A 14980-nucleotide genomic window follows, 5' to 3' on the forward strand; every position below is an offset into this window, starting at 1 on the left:
GCCTGCTTCGTGATTGCATTGATGTGTTGGGCCGAAGATAGATCCTCCAAGCCCAGGAACTTGAAGCTTCTCACCCTTTCCAGCGCTGACCCCTCAATGAGGACTGGTGTGTGTTCTCCCAACTTTCTCTTCCTGACGTCCACAATCAGTTCCTTGATCTTGTTGACGTTGAGTGCGAGGTTGTTGTTGCGACACCACTCAACCAGCCAATGAATCTCACTCCTGTATGCCTCCTCCTCGCCATCTGAGATTTTACCAACAACAATGGTTGATTACAATGATGTACCAAAGTAATATTTCTCCCCCATTCCTACACAATACACATTACTATGTTAAACATGAACTGATAACGTGCTAGATTCAAAATTGAGGCACAAGGGAATGCAGATTCTGGAATCTGGAACAGCAAACAATCTGCTGGAGGAACTCAGTGGGTCAAGCAGCATCTGTGGGAGGAAAGGAATTGTCGACGTTTTCGGTTGAAACCATGCAAAATTGAATAAAGATTCAAAATGGCTTGACAAGTATGCTGTCAGATTACCAGACCAAGTCTTCACAATTTGAATTTGGGGAGTTTGCTTCCCGTAACTTAGCAATGGGACTGCTTATTTCACACTGGAGTCACATGTCACTGAAACACAAATGAAACAGGGAGCCTGATGCATTCTCTTTCCAAAGAGAAACTTAACAAAATAGAGATAATATAAAAGTATTTTGAAGTGAACTGTTCACAAGAATATAGTTACTAGTCATATTATTTGCAGCAGTACCATTTATCTTTATTTCCTCAGTTCAAAACATTCCAGGAAGATGTTTCTTTATTTAAATTTACAACTATTCTCTGTTAACAGCAGCTACAGTTTGAGTGCCTTAGTTTGAAATAATGAGGATCCCCTTAGGTAAGAATCCATTTAGGTACTTCAACAATTCATGAGTTAATGGCATTTTTTATTCTGAGTCTTCACAGCTCATTAGTATTTGGTTTTGTGATATGCAAACACATGCTGATGAGCATTTACTTAGCTGTTTACAAAAGCAAGACTGTTGGACCTGCTTGACTAGCTCCTTCAAAGCAAACCACCATCACTCAGGACGCTCTTCTGTGTTCCAAGAGACATGACACACTTTCACAGAAATCAAGGATCAAGGTTTTTATTAGTTCTAAATGAGGTCATCCTAACTTCCATCAACCAACTGCCTTGTTGCTCTTTCGATTCTTCTCAGATAGAGAATAATTTACAATTCATAACAATATAGGCAGAGGGGTACAGCATGATAATGGTTAAATTACAAGACCAGTACCAAAGGCCTGGACTATTGATCAAAGTTCAAACCCCACCACAACAGCTGGGAAATTTAAATTAAAGTAATTAAATGAATCAGGAGTTAAACAGCTAGCATCAATCATGGAAACTATGAATCCACCAGATTTTTGTAAAAGCCCATCTGCTACACTCTATTAGTGTCTTTCTTCAATAGGCAGTTTTACTGTGATATTAATAATTCTCCTCTTGAAGTCAAAATGCTGTCCTTACCTGATGTGGCCTGCACTAGACTCTAGACCCATCAATGTGATTAACTCTAAAATAGCCTAAAAAACCACTAAGTTCAAGGGGAACTTAGGGATGTACAATAAATGCTGGGATTGTCAGTCATGTTCATAACCCTTAAAGGAATTAAAAGAAATATTTTTGGACAGTACCTAAACAGATAATTTACTTTTGAAGGTGTGTTAGCATATACAGTGGCATGCAAAAGTTTGGGCACCATTGGTCAAAATTTCTGTTACTGTGAATAGCTAAGCAAGTAAAAGATGAACTGATTTCCAAACGGCATAAAGTTAAAGATGACACATTTCTTTAATATTTTAAGCAAGATTACTTTTTTTTTATTTCCATCTTTTACAGTTTCAAAATAACAAAAAAGGAAAAGGGCCCGAAGCAAAAGTTTGGGCACCCCGCATGGTCAGTGCTTAGTAACACCCTCTTTGGCAAGTATCACAGCTTGTAAACGCTCTCTGTAGCCAGCTAAGAGTCTTTCAATTCTTGATTGGGGGATTTTCGCCCTTTCTTCCTTGCAAAAGGTTTCTAGTTCTGTGAGATTCTTGGGCCGTCTTGCATGCACTGCTCTTTTGAGGTCTATCCACAGATTTTCGATGATGTTTAGGTCGGGGGACAGTGAGGGCCATGGCAAAATCTTCAGCTTGTGCCTCTTGAGGTAGTCCATTGTGGATTTTGAGGTGTGTTTAGGATCGTTATCCTGTTATAGAAGTCATCCTCTTTTCATCTTCAGCTTTTTTACAGACGGTGTGATGTTTGCTTCCTGAAATTGCTGGTATTTAATTGAATTCATTCTGCCCTCTACCAGTGAAATGTTCCCTGTGCCACTGGCTGCAACACAAGCCCAAAGCATGATCAATCCACCACCGTGCTTAGCAGTTGGAGAGGTGTTCTTTTCATGAAATTCTGCACCCTTTTTTCTCCAAACTTTCCTGCATCCTCACCACAAAATTTTGCATCAGAAGTTTGCAAAGGAACATCTAAACAAGCCTGATGCATTTTGGAAACAAGTCCTATGGACTGATGAAGTTAAAATAGAACTTGTTGCCTGCAAAGAGCAAAGGTAAAATCTACCATTTATGGACATTCCACATGACATTTGGTTCAATACATTGAAAGTGAAAATGGTAGAATCCCATGATTGTTATACAGACCAGTTCCACATCACCTGATCTTAAATGTCTACTCATCAAAGATGGTAGGTGTGGCACCACTGGCCTCAGCACCGAAGGAGAGATAGGTTCTTATTCCTGAATATTTCTCATTGGGAGTGCAAGTATTAGATGAGGCATCCAAGGTCCCCTTGAAGGCATAAGCAGGTGGAGCTGTAAATGTATAATCAGTTTCTCTCTCTGCCTTGGAGACAAGACCACTTAAGTGTGCAAACTGGACTCTGAGGCCCACAATTACTATTTGGAGGCATAAATGGGCAAGGAGAGCATCTCCTCACATTTGCAGCTCGCAGCAAACCCTGAAGGAGTTTCACCCTCTTGGTCCCAGCTTCTGATGAATGAATCAGGCGAGCTTTTGACATCCAACCAGTTTCAAGCAGCAACTGTTAATGCTTCTCCCAAACTAAAGAACTACAACTTCAAAGTCTCTGAACTATGAGGAATTAAAATTTATGGGATTTAAAAAAGGTTACCCTTTTATACAATATTCTTTTACTTTTATTGCCTCTCCCCCCATCCATTATCTTATCTCTGCACTGAATTCAACAGTAAACAGAGTATATCCTTAAAGTGAAAATTGCAGCAATCTGGCATTCATCCAGTCATTTTATATCCTAGAATTAAATATGTGTACAATTTGAATATTTCTGATTTGTAAACCAGATATCCAGATATTTTGCATTTAAAATATAAAGATTCATTTACAAACTTTGATAGTTTTATTCAATTACAGGAAAGCTGGAAAGTGTACATCACTACTCAAAAATGCATGCTCATCTGTTAAAATAACCCATAATCATCACATTAAATATATATTAGCACAAATTAGTCATATTTACTTGGCTCATTTTATCCTAATGTGTTCCAAAGAGAATGATTTGTGAACACATTTTGAAGCTACATGATGTCTTCAGAGTGCAGAAATAAATTCTGTTACAGAGGCCCAACAATAGCTCAGATTATAAGGAAAAGTTTCTGAACATTGCGTCAGCAGTGACTTTCAAATGCACAATGGGCACATCTGAAATTTGGACCTGCTACATGTCCTTCTATTTGGAAAGGAGTATAAGAAGTGAGGAGGTAAATAATCTCTGAAGTCCCCCCTCATGTCACTAAGATTCATAGAGTTACACAGCATGGAAAGGCCTAACTCGTCCATGCCAACCAAGATGCTGATCTAAACTAATCCCATGTGTCTGTGGTTGGCCCAAATCCCTCTAAACCTTTCCTACCCATGTACCTGTCCAAATGTTTTTAAACGTCGTAATTGTACCTGCCTCAACCACTTCCTCTGGCAGCTTATTCCACATACCACCCTCAGTTTGCCCCTCAGATCCCCTTTAAAACTCCTGATGCACGGCTTTGACTCAAAACGTTGATAATTCCTTCCCCCTACAGATGCTGCTCAACCCACTGAGTTCCTCCAGCAGATTGCTTGTTGCCCCAGATTCCAGCATCTGCAGTCTCTTGCATTTCCCCTTTTAAGTCTTCACCCTCTCAACTTAAACCTACGTCCTCTAATTTTAGATTCCTCTACCCTGGAGAAAAGACTGTGACCTTATCTATGTCCCTTATGATTTTATAAACCTCTATAAGATCACCCCTAAGCCCCCTTGCTTCAGAGAAAACAGTCCCAGCCTATCCAATCTTTCCTTATAACCCAAGTCCTCCAGTCAGGCAACATCCTTATGAATCTTTTCTGCATCTTCTCTAGCTTAATCACAAGCCCCTAGGTATAGGTACATAGTTCAACAGCACTCCCCAGGAGCCTGCCTTTCACTGTCTATGCCCTCATCTGGTTTAACTTCTCAAAATCAAAGTCAAAGTCAAAGTCAAGTTTATTGTCATATGCACAAGTACATGTATGCGCAGATGAGAAAAGGCTTCCTTGCAGCAGTATCACAGGCACATAGTATCACATAAGCAGCATTCACAAGAAAAACATAAACATAAAATATACACAATTTTTACAAGAGAAACCACAATTAGAACAAAACAAAGTCCATTTTAGTGCAAAGCAATCAGAGTTGTTGCTAAACTGTATTGATTAGGGTTTTGCCTGAATTAGAGTTAGAGAACTACAGCACAGAAACAGGCCCATTCGGTCCATCTGGTCCATGCCAACCTGATCTTCTGCCTCATCCCATCTACCTGCACCCGGACCATATCCATCCGAACCCCTCCCATCCGTGCACCTATCCAAACTTCTCTTAAATATTAGATATTAGCATGTCTTATGAGGATAGGTTGAGTAAGCTGGGGCTTTTCTCTTTGGAGAGAAGGAGGGTGAGAGGTGACTTGATAGAGGTGTACAAAATGATAAGAGGCATAGATCGAGTGGACAGTCAGAGACTTTTTCCCAGGGTGATAATGGCTAACATGAGGAGACATAATTTTAAGGTGATTGGAGGAAGGTATAAGGGGGATGTCAGGGGTAAGTTTTTTACACAGAGAGTGATGGGTGCTTGGACGCACTGCCTGCAGAGGTTGTGGGGGCAGATACATTAGGGACATTTAAGACACTCTTAGATAGACACATGAATGACAGAGAAATGGAGGGCTATGTGGGAGGGAAGGATTAGATAGATCTTAGAGCAGAATAAAATGTCAACACAACATTGTGGGCTGAAGGGCCTGTACTATGCTGTAATGTTCTATGTTCTAACTAAACCCACATCTATCACTTCCGTTGGAAGCTCATTCCACACTGGCACCACCCTCTGAGTGAAGTAGTTCCACCTCAGATTCCCCTTAAATATTTCACCTTTCACCCTAAACCTATGCCCTCTAGTTCTAGTCTCACCCAACCTGAGGGGAAAAAGCCTGTATGCATTCCCCCTATTGATACACCTCAGAACTTTGTATACCTCGATAAGATCTCCCCTCATTCTTCTGCACTCCAGGGAATAAAGTCCTAATCTATTCAACCTTTTCCTATAGCTCAGGTCCTCAAGTCCTGGAAACATCCTTGTAAATTTTCTCTGCACTCTTTCAAGCTTATTGATATCTTTCCTGTAGGTAGGTGACCGGAACTGCACACAATACTTCAAATTCGGCCTCACCAATATCTTGTACAACTTCAACATAACATTCCAACTCCTGAACTCAAGTGCCCTGATTATGAAGGCCAAAGTGCCAAAAGCTCTCCTTACAACTCTATCTACCTGTGACACCATTTTCAAGGAACTATGGATCTGTATTCCCAGGTCCCTCTGTTCTACCGCACACCTCAGTGCCCTACCATTTACTGTGTAGGTCTTACCCTGGTTTGTCCTCCCAAAGTGCAACACCTCACACTTGTCTGCATTAAATTCCATCTGCCATTTTTCAGCCCCTTTTTCCAGCTGGTCCAGATCACTTTGCAAGCTTTGATAGCCTTCCTCTCAGTCCACTATGCCCCCAATCTTGGTGTCATCCACAAATTTGCTGATCCAGTTTACCACATTATAAATCATTAATATCGATGATAAACAGCAATGGACCCAGCACCGATCCCTGTGGCACACCACTAATCACAGGCCTCCAGTCAGAGAGACAAGCATTTACTACCACTCTCCAACTTCTCCCGCTAAGCCAACGTTGAATCCAATTGGCTACCTCATCCTGAATGCCAAGCGACTTAACCTTCTGGAGCAGCCTCCCATGCGGGACTTTGTCAAAGGCCTTGCTAAAGTCCACATAGACAATGTCCACCGCCTTTCCCTCTTGTACCTTCTTGGTAACCTCCTCGAAGAACTCTATAAGATTGGTTAGACATGACCTATCATGCACAAAGCCATGCTTACTATCGAGTGGAACGTCAGAGACTTTTTCCCAGGGCAACAATGGCTAACACGAGGGGACAAAATTTTAAGGTGATTGGAGGAAGATATAAGGGGGATGTCAGGGGTAAGTTTTTTACACAGAGAGTGGTGGGTGCGTGGAAAGCACTGCCGGCAGCGATTGTGAGGCAGATATATTAGGGACATTTAAGAGACTCTTAGATAGGTACATGGATGATAGGAAAATAGGGGCTACGTGGGAGGGGAGGGTTAGATAGATCTTAGAGCAGGATAAAGTGTCGGCACAACATTGTGGACCGAAGTGCCTGTACTGCGCTGTAGTGTTCTATGTTCTACGTTCTATGTTCTAATCAGGCCCTGTCTATCCAAATACCTGTATATCCTGTCCCTCAGAATACCTTCCAATAATTTGCCCACGACTGATGTCAGGCACTCTGGCCAATAATTTCCCACCTTATTCTTAAATTCCATCTGCCAGTCCTTTGCCCATCTTCCTAGTTTATCAATATCCTGTTTTAATCTGTGATAACCTTCTTCACTGTTCACTATACCACCAATTCTGATGACATTTTAGGATTGGATTGTGGTGGTGACAGCAGTAGGCATAACCTGTTGTGCTATCTGCACTCCTCTAGAACCATATTCTAATGCAGACACAAGAGACTTCAGATGCTGGAATTTGGAGCAACAAACAAAATGCTGGAGGAACTCAGTGGGTCAGGTAGCATTTGTTGAGGGAAATGAAACAGTCGATGTTTTGGGTTGAGACCCTTCATCTGGACTGAAAGATACCATCTTCCAGGGCCCTAAACAGCCCTTCCAGGTGAGGCAGAGATGCACACACATATCTCCTCAATCCTTGTTTATTGCATTCCATGGTCCCGGCGTGGCCTCCTCTACATGGGTGAGAACAAGCGCAGACTAGGTGACTACTTCGCTGGGTACCCGTGTTCCATCCACCATGGCCTTCTGGAGCTCTCGGTTGCAAGGTAATTTGATCCCCCTCCCCGTTCTCACACCGACCTATCTGTCTTCAGCCTCCTCCACTGCCAGGGTGAGGCTAAACACAAACTAAAGGAACAGCAACTCATATTCCTCTTGGGTAGTCTACAAACCGCTGGCATAAACACTGAATTCTCCAATTTCAGGTATACTGCTCTCCCTTTTCTCTCTCTTCCTGATCAACCTAGTTCCTCCTACGCCCACCCCAGCTCCCTATCACCTTGTTTCTTTCCCCTTCTCTACCTACTTCATCTGCCATCACCCACACCCTCCTCCCACTGGGTCCCTTCCCCCCACTCTTCCCATCTGCCCTCCCCACCTCACACCCCACACTTGCGGGCTGCCCCCAGAACACTCTATGCAAAAGATGCATATCACTGTGTGTTTCCATGTACATGTGACTAATAAAGATATCTTGTCTTATCTTATCCCTTACTTGATTCCATGCTCCTTCATCAGCTGCAGCCCTTTGGTGCCTCCACCTATCACCTCCCAGCCTCTGTCGCTATTCCCACTCTCCCCTCCTCCTTCCACCCCTCCTCACCTGGATCCACCTATCGCTTGCCAGCTCTTGCTTCAACCCTTCCTCTACCTCTTTATACTGGCTACCTCCCCTCTAACTTTCAATCCAGATGAAGGGTCTCAAGCCAAAATCTCGACTGTCCATTTCCCTCCACAGGTGCTGCCTGACCCACTGAGTCACTCGAGCATTTACTTTGTTGCTCCATATTCTAATGCTTTCATTAGAATTAATCCATAAAATTAATCCCCATTAAAAAGGTAGATACGATTTGACATTCTTAGATTCTTATTGAATTTTAATTGTTCTTTTTTGAAAGACTAATTTCCCCTGAATTTACCACTGGTGATTGAAGACATCACCTGCTCAGCACACTCAAGACTTCCAGCAGTTTTTATTTATTTCCAATACGACTACCCTGCTCTGGAATGCTATGCTTCTGACAATAAAAGCAAATTTATGGCACACCTTCTTAACCAGTTTACTTACCTGTCTTACTGCTTTTAGGGTTCTGCGGACACACACTTCAAGATCCCTCTGTTGCTCAAGCCTTCTCATATCCTACAAGTATTTCCTTAACAGACCAGGTGGAATGTATTTTCTGACAATCTTTGTTGTCAACACTGGGGAATATTTAAAAATAAATAAAGGTGCTATATAAATACAAGCTTTTGCTTTAAGTGTTTCCCTTCCCATTATTATTAGAAGAATTCCAACATGTGTCACAGGCAGAGCAGTTGCCATACCAAGCTGTGATGCATCCGGATGCTTTCTATGGTGCATTGATAAAAATTGGAGAGGGTCAAAGGGGACATGCTAAATTTCTTTATCCTCCTGAGGAAGTAGAGACGCTGGTGAGCTTTCTTGGCCGTGGCGTCTACATGATTGGACCGGGACAGGCTATTGGTGATGTTTGGAACTTGGAAGCTCTCAACCCTCTTGACCTCAGCTCCATTGATGTAAACAGGAGCATGTGCACCGTCCCCCCGTCCCCCCCCTTCCTGAAGTCAATGACCTGCTCTTTTGCATTAACTGCTAGATGTATTGTCTGAACCAGGTAACCTCATCTCCCTGAAAGAGCTTGTGGAAGTAAGTTCATCAATATTAACATTTGGAGAGAGTAGTAGCCCGGAATACCAAATACCACTGCAGAGATATTTGATCAAAATAAATGCAAAAAGCTAAATAACAAATCACTACTATAAGAACTGTTAGCAGAAAGAGCTTCTACAACTGTATTACATGTGGAAATGTATTTCAGTTAAGAGATGATTACTTACAGTTATTTATTTTGCTGCCTGCAATGAATAGTAAAAACATCATTAACTGGCAGGAACCAAAAAAATAAGCTTATTGTCCTGGGGGAGACAAGTTATAAATTTCTCTCCTGGGGAAATGTACCATTCCTCCAACCGAGCACCCCAATGCAATAACAAACATTATTCACTGGAGGCAGCCCAATACATCTGCTGGAAAACAACATTACTATTTGCAGCATAGTGCCTGCACTTTGTTGTGGATGTGTCTATTCCATTTCCTCTCTGTTTTGTGGCTGATTTAGAAACCCAGAATTCAGCACAGAGGAAGGCCATTTGGCCCATTGTGCACATGCCAGTCAAAACAGAGGTCCCCAGGTTTTGCCCACCTCCCTGCACCATGTCTGTAATATGGCAGGTCACAGGTCTTCAATGCACACCAAAGTAATTTTCAGATATGATAAAAGGATTCTGCTTGTAACACCCTTCCAGGCAGTGAGTTCCAGATCCTTATCAGACTCCTGGTGAAAATATTTTTCTTCATCTCCCCTCCAATCCCCTACCAATTAATTTAAAATTATGTCCCCCACCCCCACCGAGTCCTCAAGGTTCTTAAAACTATCAATGTTTACAGTTTTAGCATAATCTTCCTGCTCTTAAATTCTATGCCTGTTCATAAAGGACTGCATCCTGTGTGCCTTCTCAGTCATGTTATTAGCTCATCCTGCTAACTTCAAAGCTCTGTAAACAAGCATTTTAATGCCCACTGCTCTTCCATTTATTCTGTATTTTTGCCCTTGTTACACCTCGCTAAATGCATTATTTACACTTCTCTGGATGAAATTCCATTTGCCACTTTCCTACCCAACTAACTGGATCATTTATATCTTCCTGCAGTGTAAACCATTCTCTCCCTTTACTCTCAAACCACTAAATTCGTTTTGAATCACCTGTTAATTAATCATGTCCCCTACATTTTTCAGCCGATGAATCAGTGCTTCTTTGTGCAGGACTACATTTGGAAGAAGAACTGGAAGTAGTAAGGAAGACTGATTTTTCTCAGCGCGGGGGTTCATAGAACCATAGAACCATACAGCACAAAACAGGCCCTTCGGCCCACCGTGTCGTGCCGTCCATCAGACCACCCTCACACTACCTAACCCCTTCCTCCCGCATATCCCTCTATCTCACGTTCCTCCATATGCCTATCCAACAAGCTCTTGAACCTGTTCAATGTATCTGCCTCCACCACCACCCCAGGCAGTGCATTCCATGCACCAACCACTCTCTGGGTGAAAAACCTCCCTCTGACATCTCCCCTGAACCTCCCACCCATAACCTTAAAGCCATGACCTCTCGTCTTGAGCACTGGTGCCCTGGGAAGGAGGCGCTGACTGTCTACTCTATCTATTCCTCTCAATATTTTATATACCTCTATCATGTCTCCTCTCATCCTCCTCCTTTCCAGTGAATAAAGCCCTAGCACCTTAAGCCTCTCCTCATATTCAATACCCTCCAATCCAGGCAGCATCCTGGTAAATCTCCTCTGCACCCTCTCCAATGCCTCCACATCCTTCCTATAATGAGGCGACCAGAACTGAACACAGTACTGTAAATGTGGCCTAACTAGAGTTTTGTAAAGCTGCATCATAACCTCGCGGCTCTTAAACTCAGTCCCGCGACTTATGAAAGCCAACATCCCATTGGCCTTCTTAACTGCTCTTTCCACCTGTGAGGCAACTTTCAACGAACTGTGAATATGAACCCCAGATCCTCTGCTCCTCCACACTGCCAAGTACCTTGCCGTTTACCCTGTACTCTGCCCTGGAGTTTGTCCTTCCAAAGCGTACCACCTCACACTTCTCCGGATTGAACTCCATCTGCCACTTGTCAGCCCAGCTCTGCATCCTATCAATATCCCTCTGTAAGCTCCGACAGCCCTCCACACTATCCACAACACCGCCTATCTTAGTGTCGTCCGCAAACTTACTAACCCAGCCCTCCATTACCATTATCCATTACCAAGAGTGGCTTTGTAGAACCACCAATAACCAAGCTGACAGACTTCTGAAGGACACAGCTGCAAGATTGGGCCTGTGGCAGGCAGTGAGTGAACCAACATGAGGGATAATCTCCTTGACTTTATTCCTCACTAACCTACTTGTGACAGTTGTGTCTGTCCATGACAGCATCAGTGGAAGTAACCAGTGCAATGTCCATGTGGAGATAAGATCCTGCCTTTACAAGACACCTGCTGTGTTGTGTTGGCTCTACAATCATGCTAATGGGATAGACTCCCAAACCCACAAAGTCCACAATAAGGAGGACAATACCTTCAGGCACTGAGGAACACCACCAACTGCAGGCTCCCCACCTCAGTTGCACACCATCCTGACATAGAACTGTATCACTGTTCCTTCATCATCACTGGGTCTAAATCCTGCAACTCCTTTGGGAGTACTTTCTCCAGAAGGACTACAGCAGTACAAGGAAGCAGCTCACCAACCAGCTTGTTAAGGACAATTAAGGCTGGACAATGCATGTTGGTCCTGTCACTGATGCAAAGATCCTGAAAAATGGAAGCATAAAAAATTAAGTCTAAATTATTAATATATACAACAAAGGGCTAGGGACCAAGCACTGAGCCTTGTAGAACCTTCAGGTCACAAAAGCACCCATTAACACCTGCCACTGAGTCAAGTTTGGATCCAATTGCTACTTTCCCCTTGGATGGCATGGATTCTTTTTACCAGCCTGTCATGTGGAACCTCACTGATATGCAGGTAGACTATATCAAATACACGATGAAAAAACACGATGATGCTGGAGGAACTCAGCAGGCCAGGCAGCATCCGTGGAGAAAAAGCCGGTGGTCAACGTTTCGGGTCAGGACCCTTCTTCAGGACTGAAAAATAGGGAAAGGGGAAGCCCAATACATAGGAGGGAAAAGCAGAGCAGTGATAGGTGGACAAAAGAAGGGAGGCAGGTGGGCACAAGGTGGGTGATAGGTAGATACAGGTAAGAGATAGTGATAGGCAGGTGCGGGGGAGGAGGGGAGAGCAGATCCACCAGGGGCTGGGTCAAAAGTAAGGAGAAAGAGGAAAAAAGGTAGAAAAAAAGAGGCTAGGAAAGGGAAGAAGAGAAGAAGCGTGGTTGGGGGGAGTGGGGTTGTGGAGAAGGGAGGTGGGGATTACTTAAACTGGGAGAGTTCAATGTTCATGCCGTTAGGCTGCAAGGTTCCAAGATGGAAAATGAGGTGCTGTTCCTCCAGTTTGCGCTTGGAATTCTCCTGGTAGTGGAGGAGGCCGAGGACTGACGTATCAGTGACAGTGTGGGAGGGGGAGCTGAAGTGACTGGCAATGGGGAGATGCAGGTCGTGGTTACGGACAGACCGCAGGTGTTCTGGGAAACGGTCACCTAGTCTGCGTTTGGTCTCACCGATGTATCAAATACACTGTCCTCATCGAGTTCCTGAGGAAGTAACAAGGAAGGTTAATCAAGTTAGTCAGACACAATCTTCCCTTGACAAATCCATGCTGTCTTTGCTTAATCTCTGCCTTTTTAAACAATGGAACTGCTGTAATCCTCCAATCCCCTGGCATCACTTCTATAGGCAGGCAGGATGGGAACATGATGATCAGAGTCCCTGCAATCTCTTCCCTTGCTTCTTTTAATGGCCTAGCAATTTATTACATTCAAAAATGCTGTACCCCATGATACTTCCCCTTTTACTACATTTATCCAACCAGAATCAGATTTATTATCACCAACATAGGACATGAAAGTTGTTGTTTTGTAGCAGCAGTACAGTGCAAAGACATAAAAATCTGTAAATTACAAAAATAAACAAATAGTGCGAAAAAATGGATAATGAGGTAGTGTTCATGGATCATTCAGAAATCTGATGGTGGAGGGGAAGAAGCTGTTACTGAATCATTGAGTTTGGGTCTTCAGGCTCCTGTACCTCCTCCCTGATGGCAGTAACAAGAAGATGGCATGTCCTGGATGGTAAGGGTCCTTCATGATGGATGCCGCCTTCTTGAGGCACCGACTCTTGAAGATGTCCTCAATGGTGGGGAGGGTTGTGTCCGTGATGGAGCTGGCTGAGTCTATAAACCTCTACAGCCTCTTGCGATCCTGTGCTTTGGAGCCTCCAGACCAGGCTGTGATGCAACCAGACGGAATGTTCTCCATCGTACATCGATAGAAATTTGTAGGAGTTTTTGGTGACATACCAAATCTCCTCAAACTCCAATATTTCACACTCATCCTCCTGAAGTGGGACATCACAGACACAGGGAAACAGCACGTGGAATTAAATTGCATATTATCCTATAAACACGTTGTGTGGCGAAGGTATACTTCTGCACCACCAGAAAAGCCAGATCTAAAGATTGACCCTGCAGCAATAAGAAATCTGAGATGAAACAAAGGCAACAAAGGCAGAAGTAATGATACACTGGGAGGCACTGATGTATATGTATTGCCTTAAGTGAACTGTGATAGTTAATAAACAGAGCACAAAAGACATGGAAAGCCACTGGAGAAAGGTGACTGATTGGAGATGATGGGCTCGTTCCTGGTGACCAAAAGCAAGTGTTTCTAAGGAACATGATGATCACGCAGGGATGATGCCAGATGCATCTGATCACATCTTCTAATTTTGGGTTGGTGATAACTGCAAATTTTTATTTGGTGAATATGTTATACCTCATTTTTTTTTAAAACGACATGCTTTCTAATCGGAGTGACAACCTCAAGGTGAATGGGCCTTCTCCTGCTCTCCCCTGAGGCACATAACAAAGTAATTCTCTGTTGCATGTGTGACTAATTCTCCTGCTCCACAACACTGCAATGTCAATGTTATCCCCCGCATTTGTGAAGAGGGACACAAAATTTTGATGAAGTACCTTACCCTCAATGCAAGAAAGGTGGCCCTAGATTTGGCAGTACCTCTCATTTTCTTCATAGGAACATGTTTACCCTGAATCATTTAAATTTCCTTCTTAAATGCCTCCCATTACACTGTGATAAATTTACTTTCACATTGTGGTTTCCCGTCCACATTGGCTCAACCACTTCTCAGCCTAGTAAGATCGGTCTTAACCCAATTTGGAACCACTGCTCCTATTTTATTTTGTTGTGTTCTATATCCATGACTACAAAAATGCTCTCCTTCTGATATAACCTCAGCTTAATTCACTAAGACTAAATCCAGAATTGCTCTCACTGTCACAGCCCTTCCTTCTTATTGTGCTTTACTTCTGTTTAAAACTAGTTAAAAAGTTCTGCTAAATGTAACTTAGGAATTCCGTGTTGTGTCCTCAATATTTTTTACCCCGATTCTCTCCCAGTTGTTGTAGGGATAAGTGGAATTTCGTACTTTCCTGCCCTACTGTTTTTGTACACCACAAGTTTCCATACATATCTACTTCTCCCCCCTCTCTCTCAGACTCTTTAGTTCAGTGCACTTCCAGAGTATAATTTCCCATTTTTGTTCCCATTTGCGGGCTGCCCCCAGCACATTCTATGCAAAAGATGCATTTCACTGTGTGTTTCGATGTACATGTGACTAATAAAGATATCTTAAGTAAGATGTCCTCTGGGGCCTCCTTAACTACCTGCCTGGTCTTTTTTTGTTTTACAGTCCCCCAGTCCATCTTACTGTACCCCAGTCTGAAAGCATGTA

Source organism: Pristis pectinata, chromosome 5 (assembly GCF_009764475.1).
Source record: "Pristis pectinata isolate sPriPec2 chromosome 5, sPriPec2.1.pri, whole genome shotgun sequence".
Taxonomy (NCBI): domain Eukaryota; kingdom Metazoa; phylum Chordata; class Chondrichthyes; order Rhinopristiformes; family Pristidae; genus Pristis; species Pristis pectinata.